The sequence below is a fragment of the Tupaia chinensis genome, unplaced genomic scaffold (assembly GCF_000334495.1).
Source record: "Tupaia chinensis unplaced genomic scaffold, TupChi_1.0 Scaffold000270_2, whole genome shotgun sequence".
NCBI classification, from domain to species: domain Eukaryota; kingdom Metazoa; phylum Chordata; class Mammalia; order Scandentia; family Tupaiidae; genus Tupaia; species Tupaia belangeri.
In genome coordinates, this window is record NW_006159751.1 from 4892442 (window position 1) to 4904298 (window position 11857).

The 11857-nt window shown below is 41.4% G+C and overlaps 1 protein-coding gene across 3 annotated transcripts in view; it reads right to left on the reverse strand.

Annotated features, from left to right (window-relative positions):
- CSDE1 (cold shock domain containing E1) overlaps window positions 1-11857 on the reverse strand; it is a 43383-nt gene that overhangs the window by 27939 nt on the left and 3587 nt on the right. The window lies entirely within an intron of this gene.

The following is an 11857-nucleotide window of genomic DNA, read 5'->3' on the forward strand; positions in this document are numbered from 1 at the left end:
TTATTCAATTAGCTGTAAGGCACATGCACTCACCAGACAGGAAGAGAAAGTAAAAAAGCAAGCCTCCAGGTATGGAACTTAAACCAGTCAGCCAAAGTGGGAGTCCAGTGTCTCAACCATCATGGCACCTGCTGGGCCCTCGATATCTACAATTTTTTTTTTTTTTTGAGAGGTTTTTGCTATAGGGCGCATGTGCTCACCAGAAAGACAGAGAGACAGAAAATGAGAAATCACCCCCCTGGGGGAATGGCCACACCACAATCCCTTCTCCTCCATTCTCCTCTTGGGAGGGATCTTGGGCATGCATGCACACGTACCCGGTGTGAGTATAAGCCACTGGGTCCGGGACTTAAACCGTGGTCGGCTATATGGGAGTCCAACAACATAGCCATTACACTAACTGCTGGTCCCCCGACATCTACAATTTAAAAAACACTCTCAGGGGCTGGCATGTGGCATGGTGGTTAAGGGCGCTAGACTCCCACATGGCCGACCATAGTTCAAGTCTCGGATCTGGCAGCTTGCTTTCTCACTTTCTCTTTCTCTCTCTCTCTGGCCCAATTTAAATAAACAAACAAAGTTAAATAAAAAATAATTCAAAAACAAAAACAAAAACAAAACCACTTTAAGGACTCTCTGGGGGTTGCTAGAATAGGACCAGTCTAATTTCTTCTCAATATCCAGAAACTTTAAATGGAACCCAACATTATCAAATGCTGGTCTCCCTAAAGAAGAGCACATAAAGGAAATCCAATCGGCTGTAGGAAGAAAATGTTAGGACTTTTAATTTTGCCCAGAGATAAAAATTAGCTTAAAAATTACTGTATATATTCACATGTCAGTAGAGCAGATGGCCACAATCACACATATTATTCAGGTACTCTGAGGAAAGAGTAGAGTGTAGAACTCTGTAAGTTAACAATGAAGCCCTCACCCATTCATTTGGTCTCAGCACACTACAGCTTAAATAAGTCCAATAAATATAAATTAGAATTTAGTTACCTGGGACAGCAGGTGGTGTAACAGTTACCTAGCTGGACTCCCAAGTAGTTGACCACGGTTTGAGTCCCAGACCCAGTGGCTTACAACTCATGCCAGGCATGTGTGTGTGTGTGCTTGCCCAAAATCCCAAGAGGAGAATGGAGGAGAAGGGATTGTGGCGTGGTCATTCCCCCCAGGGGGAAGGGGGATGATTTATTGCTTTCTTTTGGTCTTTTTTAGTCTCTCTGGCAAGTGCACACATCCTATAGCAAAAAAATCACTCAAATTTTTTTTCTTAGTTATCTAACTTAACTATCCTCAACTATACTAATGGTTGAAAGGTTCCCACAGAAGAACCTTAGATGGAAGGTAAGTCAAGCACAGGTGAAAAGCATGGGAGTTATGGGACCAGCAGTTGGTGTAATGGTTACGTAGCTAGAATCCCTGGTAGTTAACTGCTGCTGGGGTCCTGGACTCAGCAGCTTCAAATTCACACTGGGAGAAACCAGCAGTTAGCGTAATGGCTATGTCGCTGGACTCCCACATAGTCGACCGTGGTTCACGTCCCGGACCTGGTGGCTTAAAAACTCATGCCGGGCATGTGTGCGTGCATGCCCAAGATCCCGAGAGGAGAATGGAGGAGAAGGGATTGCGGTGTGACCATCCCCTCTGGGGGATGATTTCTCGCTTTCTGTCTCTGTGTCTCTCTATGTCTGTCTGGCGAGCGCACGCGTCCAAAGCGAAAAAAATCTCTCAAAAAAAAAATCACACTGGGCATGTGTACATGTGTGCCCAAAATCCTGAGAGGAGAATGGAGAAGGCACTGTGGAATGACCATTCCCCCCAGGGGATGATTTCTCACTTTCTCTCTCTCTGGCAAGCACATGTATCCTATAGTAAATTATCTCTCAAAGAAAAGAAAAAAAAAAGCAGGTTCTTTAACCTTCACATTACAAAAGAATTGACCATGTACTGAGTAGTGACAAGAGTGCCAGAAAGTTAAGATCAAGACCATGATACAGACTTATATAAGTTATAATAAAACATATTACATGTATACTGTCCCTGAGAAACTAATTTATGTTTACACATGTCTGAAACTTTAAACACTTAAAAATTAAGAATACAGTAGTTTTAGTAAGAATGGAATGTTTCTGCAAAGTTAACGGATAAACTATTTTTATAATACTTATTCCATCTTTATTCTCTTAATGTGTATCACTGTTTTTCAAATGTAAACATAGTAGTTATGCAATTTATAAATATTACTATATACAAAAACTGACAATATTTTTTGAGATATTTTTTGCCATAGCACATGTGGTCCCTGGAGACAGACAGAGACAGAGAGAGAAAGTGAGAAATTACCCCCCAGGAGAATGGCCAAGCCACAAACCCTTCTCCTCCATCTTCCTTTTGGGATTTGGGGCACACACACATGTGCACGGCATGATTTTCAAGCCACCAGGTCTGGGACTCACATCATGCAGTCAGCTTTGTGAGATCCAGCTGCCTTAACCTCCACACCACCAGGCTGGCCTACCATCAAAAATTATAAGAAATTCCATTAAATGAAGTGGAAGTCATTTTCAAAACAATTATATAATAAAATAGAAAACTAAACAGCAGACAACTCAACAATAAATCCTTGTTTATTTTAAAAAAAAAACTAAGATAAAGATGCATAAAACGGTGTAGTAGGAGAAGAGATTATGTAAATGTTACATGGCTATTTATTATTATTGATATTATTTTTTAATAGGAAAAAGGATAGGCTCCATGGCTCAGGAGAGGCTAATCTCACATGCCAACCATGGCTCAACTCGCCAGCCTGGTGAGCCTAAAAGATACCAGGCAAGCCTAAATGCCCAAGATCTGTCAGGCTGGAGGAGAGAGGACTGTAGTGCAGCCACAGCCTAAGGTTATACTTATGTGTGTCATATTTTACCATAACTCACGAGAAAAATTAGGAGAAACCAATTTGAATAGGGGCTCTAGCCCCATTTTCTTGCTTGCCTCCGAACAATATAAAGAAATATATTCCAGATGAACTGAATTAAATGCCATAGAATATTAACAAAAAAAGAGCACATTGATAAATTATGTTAAAGGAGGGCTTTGTACGCTTGAAATTAAAAACAAACAAAAACAAAAAACAAACAAAAAAAACCTGTGGAAGAAAAGAACACTTGATTATATAAAAAGTATAAAAGCGCTGGGTTCCCACATGGCCAACCACAATTTGAGTCCTGGACCTGGTAGCTTGCTTGCTTTCTCACTTTCCCCTTCTCTCTTTCTCTGTCTCTGGTCAAATTTTAAAAAGAATAGTAACAAATGGATTAAATACATATTTCTTTAAAAACAAAAAAGTATAAGCTTTGGGACCAGCAGATGGCATTAATGTTTATGTTGCTGAACTCCCATGTAGTCGACCATGGTTCGAGTCCCCCTGGCATAGAAACTCATGCTGCACGCACGTCCGTTCATGTCCAAAATCCTAAGAAACTGGAGAAGGAATCGCAGTGTGGCCATCCCACTGGGGAGTAATTTCTCACTTTCCGTCTCTCTGGTGAGTACACATGCCATATAGCAAAAACCTCTCTAAAAAAAGGGGAAAAAAAAAGTACAAGATTTGAGGAGTCAGCAGGTGATGTAGTAGTTAAGAAGCTGGACTTTTACAGGACTGAATGTGGTTTGAGTCCTGGACCCCGTGGCTTGAAAAAAATCTCCCAGGCATGTGTGTGTGTGCAATACCCAAAATCCCAAGAGGAGGACAGAGAAGGGATTACAACATGGGCATTCCTCTGAGGGGTGATTTCTCACTTTCCTTCTCATTGTATGTCTCCAGCAAGTGCACATGCCCTATGGTATAAACCTAAAAAGTACAAGCTTTGGGCCATCAGATAGTACGGTGGTGAAGGCACTGGACTGCACAAGGCCAACTGTGTGGTTTAAGCCCCAGACCCAGCAGATTGAAGAACAGGCTAGATGGGTGTGCAGTGTGTACCCCAAAACCCAAGAGGACAAGAATGGAGGACCAAGGATTGCACCGTGGTCAACTCCCAGGGGTGATTTTTTTGTCTCTCTGGTGAGCACCTGATTTTTTGTTTTTGCTTTTTTGCCATTTCTATGGCAAAAGAAAAAAAACCTGAAAGTACAAGCTTTTACACTCAAACATAAAGAAAACGAGTGTAGGGACCAGCAATTAGTGTAATGGCTATGTTGCTGGACTACCACGTAGTTGACCCTGGTTCGAGTCCTGGACCCGGTGGCTTAAACTCACACCGGGTGCGTGTGCATGTGTGCCCAAGATCCCAAGAGGAGAACGGAGAAGGGATTGCGGCGTGGCCAACTCCCCTGGGGGGTGATTTCTCACTTTCTGTCTCTCTGTTTGTCTCTGTCTCTGGCAAGCGCATGTGCCCTTTAGCAAAAACCTCTCAAAAAAAAAAAAAAAAAAGAAAGAAAACGAGTGTAAATATATCAGTGTAGTATTAAAGAATTTAAGCAAATTAGCAGAATTAAATTACCCGAGTATAAGTTTCTTGAATGCAGGAACTTTATTTTCAAAGCCAAATCCCTACAGTTCTGAAAACAGTGCCTGATACATAGGTAGGCACTCATTTGTTGAATCATTGGAAGATAGTAAGACAAATGAGCAAATAAAATTATCCTTGAGTATCATTTATTAAAAACAAAATGTTTATTTTTTTTAAATTTAACTTTATGTATGATTTTTAAAATTTGCTATAGGGCACAAGAGAGAGAGAGGAAAAAAAAGAAAGTGAGAAAACAAGAAAACAAGCTGCGGGTCCCGGACTCAAACCATGGTTAAAGGCGGTGTCCAGTGACCTAACCACCATGCCAACTGCTGGCACCCAAGTACAAAACGTTTAAAACATTAAATGTAAAGGCATGTGAAAAATGTCAACTTTGGCAGTAATCAAAAACTTAACTAAAGCAAATCAGTAGTATTCAGATATCAAACTATCAAATATAATGACTAAAAACTACTGAGGAGTTGGCCCTATGGCTTGGTAGTTAAGGGAGCCAGGTTCCACACAGCCAACTGCATGATTCAAATTTTAGCCACAGAGACTTGAAAAACACACTGGAGGGATCAGCAGTTAGCGTAATGGCTATGTCGCTGGACTCACGTAGCTGACCGTGATTCAAGTCCCAGACCCGGTAGCTTAAACTCACGCTGGGTGCATGTGCATGCTTGCATGCCCAAGATCCCGAGAGGAGAATCGAGAAGGGATTGCAGCATGGCCATCCCCCTTGGGAGTTGATGTCTTGCTTTCTGTCTCTGTCTTTCTGGCAAGTGCATGCACCCTATAGGTGACGCACATCATACAAAAAAAAAAAAAAAAAAAAAAGGCACACTGGACACTTGTGTGTGCATGTTCCAAATTCAGACAGTAGGGATACGAGAATACCATGCCCCGTTGGGAGATGCTTTCTCCAATCCCTCTTTATTTTAAAGAACTATTTATTTACATTTATTTATTTATATTTTTTATAAATATATGACTAGAGAGGGAAGAGTAAAAGAGAGAGAGAGAGAGGGAAAGTGGGAAAGCAAGCTGCTAGGTCCAAGACTCAAATCTCAGTCAGCCATGCAGGAGTCCAGCCCTTTTAACCATTACCACACCGCCACCTGTGAGCCCCTCTCCCTCTTTGTCTGTCTTGGGCGATTGCCCATAATATCTAGCAAATTAAAAAAAAATAGTAGGCTAAAAATAGTACGTACATATACTTTTTTTTTTAAAAAAAGGAATTATTTAATTTCATTTATTTTTAGTTTGCTACAGGGCACAAGCTCTCACCAGAGAGAAAGAGAGGAAATGAGAAAGCAAGCTGTCAAGTTCAGGACTAAAGCCAAGATCAGCCAAATGGGAATCTAGCACCTTAACCACCATGCCACCTGCTGACCTCCATGCATTCAATGTATTTTTTTAAGGATTATTTTAATTCAATTTTACTTATTTATTTAATTTGACCAGAGAGAGACACAGAGACAAAGTGAGAAAGTAAACTACCACGTCCAGGTCTCGAACCGTGATCAGCCATGTGGGAGTATTCAGCACTTTAACCACTATGCCACCTGCTGGTCCCCAATACATTCATATATTAAAAAAAAATTATTTTATTTAACTTTATTTTTATCTGATCAGAGAGAGAGAGAGAATGCAAGAGCAAGAGAGAGCGAGCCAGAGAGAGAGAGAAAATAAGAAAGCAAGCCACTAGGTCCAGGACTCGAACCATGGTCTGCCATGTGGGAATCTAGCATCCCAACCACCATGTCACACCTGCCGGCCCCCACATTCATATTTTTTTTTTCTGGAGAGGTTTCCGCTATAGGGCGTGTGTGCTCGCCAGACAGACAGAGAGAGACAGAGAGACAGAAAACGAGAAATCACCCCCCAGGGGGGATGGTCACGTTGCAATCCCTTTTCCTCCATTCTCCTCTCGGGATCTTGGGCACGCACACACACGCGTCCGGCGTGAGTTTTAAGTCATCGGGTCCGAGATGCGAACCACGGTCGACTACGTGGGAGTCCAGTGACATAGCCATTACGCTAACTGCTGGTTCCCCATATTTTTTTTGAGAGTTTTTTTGCTATAGGGCACGTGCACTCGCCAGAAAGACAAAGAGAGACAGAGACAAAGCGAGAAATCACCTCCCAGGGGGCATGGCCACGCCACAATCTCTTCTCCTCCATTCTCTTCTTGGGATCTTGGGCACACACGCACACATGCCTGGAATGAGTTTAAGCCACTAGGTCTGGGACTCCAACCGCAGTTGGCTACAAGTGAGTTCAGCGACATAACCATTATGCCAACTGCTGGTCCCTACATTCACATACTTTTAAAGTATACATTAAATTAGTACAATCTCTCTGAAATGCAGTTCAACAAACATGTATCAAAATATGGACCTATTTTGCTTACTAATTTGCTGCAGGAAACCTCACCTAAGGAAATCTGAAATATGGCCAAGGCTTTATGCACAAATACTTTCACTAGTTTGCTTTGATAACAAAGTTAAGTCACAGTAATTTATAGAATGTTATACAATCAATAGATAGGATATGTGAAAATGTTTATGCTGTAATATGAAATAAAAAAATAAACATTTATATGGTAAATTTTCAAGTGTACATTTAAAAAAATGTTATTTATTATTTTTTAAATTTGACCAGAAAGAGAGAGAAAGGGAAAGTGAGAAAGCAAGCAACCAGTCTGCGAATCAAACCATGGTTAGCCATGTAGGACTGAGTCTAGCACCTTAACCACCACGCCACCTGCCATTCCCTAAAGTGTATTTTTTTTTTTTTTGTAGAGGTTTTTGCTATAGGGCGCGTGCGCTCGCCAGGCAGACAGAGAGAGAGACAGAAAGCGAGAAATCACTCCCCAGGGGGGATGGCCACGCCACAATCCCTTCTCCTCCATTCTCCTCTCGGGATCTTGGGCACGCACGCACACGCGCCCGGCGTGAGTTTAAGCCACCTGGTCCAGGACTCGAACCGCGGTCGACTACGTGGGAGTCCAGCAACATAGTCATTACGCTAACTGCTGGTCCCTCTAAAATGTACTTTTTAAAAGGTTAAAAAAGAATCTAATACAATCCTTACATCTTAAGAGCAGAGCTAAAAATGGAAAATACGGGGCCAGCAAGTGGCATGGTAGTTAAGGTGCTGATTTCCCACATGGCTGACTGTGATTCAAGTGCCGGACCTAGTAGCTTGAAACTCACACTGGGTGCTTGTACATGCATGCCCAAAATCCCAGAGGACAGGGGAACAAAAGGGACCGCAGTATGACCCAATTTTGTATTGGTTAACTTGGAGTTCCAACTTAAGACTAATATGAAATGACCATGCTTTGTAGTCTTATTTCTTCATCGAACTTCTTTGTCCAATCTTAATACCTATCTCACAGTGTTGTCAGGATAAATGAGCTGCTTTACAGAAAAATCCTAGAAGAGCTGAGCACAGTTATACTCACATAAAGTAACTCAATAGGTTTTTCAGGGCAAGGAAAGAATTTGGAGACCTCTCTAGAAATCAGTCTTTAGGCAATACTTTATCTTGCTATCATGATATATTCTGTCATGCGTCCTTATTTTATTATCTCATTTTAATTTTTTTTAAAGGTTTTTGCTGTAGGGTAAGTGCGCTTACCAGAGAGAGATAAGAAAGGGAAAGTGAGAAGTCACCCCTCCAGGATGGATAGATGGCTTCCACAGTCTCTTTTCCTCCATTCTCCTCCTGGGATTTTAGGCATGCATGTGCATGTGCCCGGTGTGATTTCCAAGCCACTGGTTCCAGGATTCAAAAGGTGGTGGACCATGTGGGAATCCAGCTGCCTCAACCACCATGTCACCTGCTGGCCCCTTGTATGTCCTTATTAAAGGACGTATTTCTTACTCACTCCTGGATTTTTGCTAGGGATGTAAAGCCAGACCACATTTCCCACACGTGACTGAAAAAAATCAGGACTTTACTGTTCCTGATCATAGGTCTCCATTTAGTTAACTACCACTACACCTTTAGCAACTGGCAAGTTACTTGTTATCATCTCACTCATCTGGGCCTTCAGTTTGCTCTTGATGCTTCTGCTAGACTTTCCAGTGTGAAAACTATTTTTTTTTTTTGAGATGTTTTTGCTATAGGGCACGTGTGTTCGCCAGACAGAGACAGAGAGACAGAAAGCGAGAAATCACCCCCCGGGGGGATGGCCACGCCTCAATCCATTCTCCTCTTGGGATCTTGGGCACGCACGCGCACACACGCGCGCGGTGTAAGTTTAAGCCACCGGGTCCAGGACTCGAACCACGGTCGACTACGTGGGAGTCCAGCGACATAGCCATTACGCTAACTGCTGGTCCCCTAGTATGAAAACTATTATCTCAGCAGAAAAAGCTACAAGTACAACATGGAATTCCTAGTTTTTTTCTTTTGATATCTTTAGACTATCATATCAAATTACTGATCAAGCCAAATCGCATTCTTTCATATGCAAAAAAATCTTTTGTAAGTCTATTTTTCCTAGACATTTTAGAGCTAATTACCTGTCCATATTTATGTTTTCTTAAGTAAGGACAACTCTTACTATTTTTACTAAAATCTGGGGTGCTGGGTCTATCAGGTGAGGTAGAGGTTGGAATGCTAGATCCCACATGGCCAGTGGCATGGTTACGTCCTGGAACTGGCGGCTTGAAAATCACGCCAGGCACGTGTGCAAGCATATGATTCCAAGAGGAGACTGGAGGAGAAGAGAAAGAGGTGTGGTCCTTTCGTGATTTGTTTCTTTTCTCTTTTTTATTTTCTGTCTCCCTGACAAGCACATGAACCCTAAAAAACGAAAAACAAAATAATAATTTAGGGTGCTGAGCCAGGAGGAGATGTGATGTGGTGGTTGGAGTGACTGGATCCTACAGGCCGACTGCTTGGTGAGTCCTGGATGTGAAAGCTTGAGAAGTATACCAGGCAGATGTGCTTATGTGTCCAAAACTCCAAAGGGAAGGAGAGAGAAGGGATTGTACAGGCCATCTCCCATGAGGGATGCTTTCTTACTTTCCCTTTTTCTCTCCTCCTTGGCAAATATACACATCCTCTGGCAAAATTACAAACGAAAAAAAAAAACCCACAAAATTTGGGGTGCTAGTACATTACCAAATCTGTTTCCTTCACTGGATCCCCTTTTGCCTGGATTATTTCACAACTATAAAATCAAAGTGTGTTTGGCCGTCAATATCCTCCACCTCGATTATGGGCTATCTGTATGTAAATAAATATGTGAACTAATAATATACCTAAGTTTATTCCGCCTAGTGGTTAAGGAATCCAATTCCCAAATGGCTGACTGCATGGTCTGAATTCTGGCCCTGGGGGACTTAAGAACACTGGGAATATGTGCATTCATGTGGGGCTTCATGTCCAAAATCCCAACAGAAGGGAAAAGAGATCGTGGCACAAGTATGTCCCATTGAAAGGCACTTTTTTCCTTCCTGGTCTCTCTCTGTGTCTAGCAAGCACACATACTCTGTGGCAAATTATAGTTTAGGGCCAGCAGGTGGCATAGTGGTTATAGCACTAGACTCTGATATGGCTGACCGTGGTTTGAGTCCTGGACTTGGAAGCTAGACAATCACACAGGAACATAGACATATATGCCCCAAATCGCAACAGGATAATGGAGGAGAAGGGATTGTGGTGTGGCCATCCCTCCTCCCCACCCTGCCGGGGATTATTTCTCACTTTCTCTCTCTTGGGCAAGCACACTTGCCCAATGGCAAAAATCTCTAAAATTCCCCCAAAATAATAATAATAAAAAATAGTTTATGTAGGAAATGAATATTCAGAATACAAAGATTTGGCTAAACCAAATGCATTTCTATTTGAAATCTTCTATGATTCATGTCAGTAAACCAAAATGGACCTGTCTAGTCTTTTTACTTTTTAAAATCATAAACATAATACTGTACCATATTAATTTATATTATCTTCCTCAGTGGATCTAAAAGGGTAAGTCTACAATTACTTTTTTTTAAAAAAGAACTATTTATTATCATTATTTTTCAATTTTAAGAGAGTGAGAGAGTGAGAGAGAGAGAGAGAGAGAGAGAGAGAGAGAGAGAGAGGGAGGCAGGCAGGCCAGGTTCAGGATTTGAACCGTGGCTGGTCATGTGGGAGTCCAGTGCCTTTAACTACTATGCCACCTGCCAACCCCGAGTCTGTAATTACTTTTTTAAAAAATCAAATGAGGGGGTCAGTAGCTGACATTGTGATTAAAGCACTTGGAATTCACATGGCCAACTGCATGGTTCAAGTCCCGGACCCAGCAGCAAGGAAAATAGGCTGGGTGTATGTGTGTGTGGGCCTAAAATCCTAAGAGAAGAATGGAGGAGAAAAGAAATGCAGCATGGACATTCTCCCACCTTACTGCCCCTCACCTCCTAGCCCCGGGATTTCTTTCTTACTTTCACTCTCTGGCCAGCACACATGCCCTACAACAAATACTTAGGGGGAAAAAAAATCAGATGACATATGAAGGACCAAACTTAAAAATACTTTAAAATTAAATAATTGAGTGTGTTTACAGAATATAGATGATTTAAATTAATTAGTATTACTGGTAGTTTTTAGTTGCTAAGGAGTAATTCTGACCCACATTAAGGTCACCAACATTATCAGACCACTTTTCAATAAATTGGGTACTGATCTGAGTACATCTTGAAATGGCAACGAGGTTTCCATAAACAAATGACTTCTTTTCTTTTTCTCTCTTTTTATGTAAGGTTTTCAGCATAGGGCCTGACTTTCAAGCTGGGATTTAAACTGTGGAGTCAATCATGTGGGACCCAGTACTTTAACCACCATGTCCCCTGCTGGCCCCCTTTTATAGAATTTTAAAAACACTTATTATTGGCTTCTCCTTGAAATGATCGTCTTTGGTGTTTCTTCTTGACTATATCTATTGCTTTCAAAACGTTCTCCACTAGCACTTCTTCCTTTAACATATATTAATTGATGACTCCTTATTTCTAAGCCTTTATTTCTACATATTTTATAAAATTTGGAAACCAAAGATTAGAAAAAAAACTGCTCTTCATAAACTTACCCTCCAAAGTTGACCACTAATTAAGATTCCATATTAGCATATTTTCTTCAATTCTGGATTACTATCAAATGAACACAATAGAGTTCCACACTGTATTTTAATTTCAACAAGTTCCATCCATCCTTCCCTATTTCTATAAATGACAAAGGTTTCTAGTTTGAACAAACGTATAGATGAAAGCACATTCTCTCCAGGCTTACCTCCACATTTAATTGGTCACCAAGTCCTCACCTATACCATTGGAATTCCT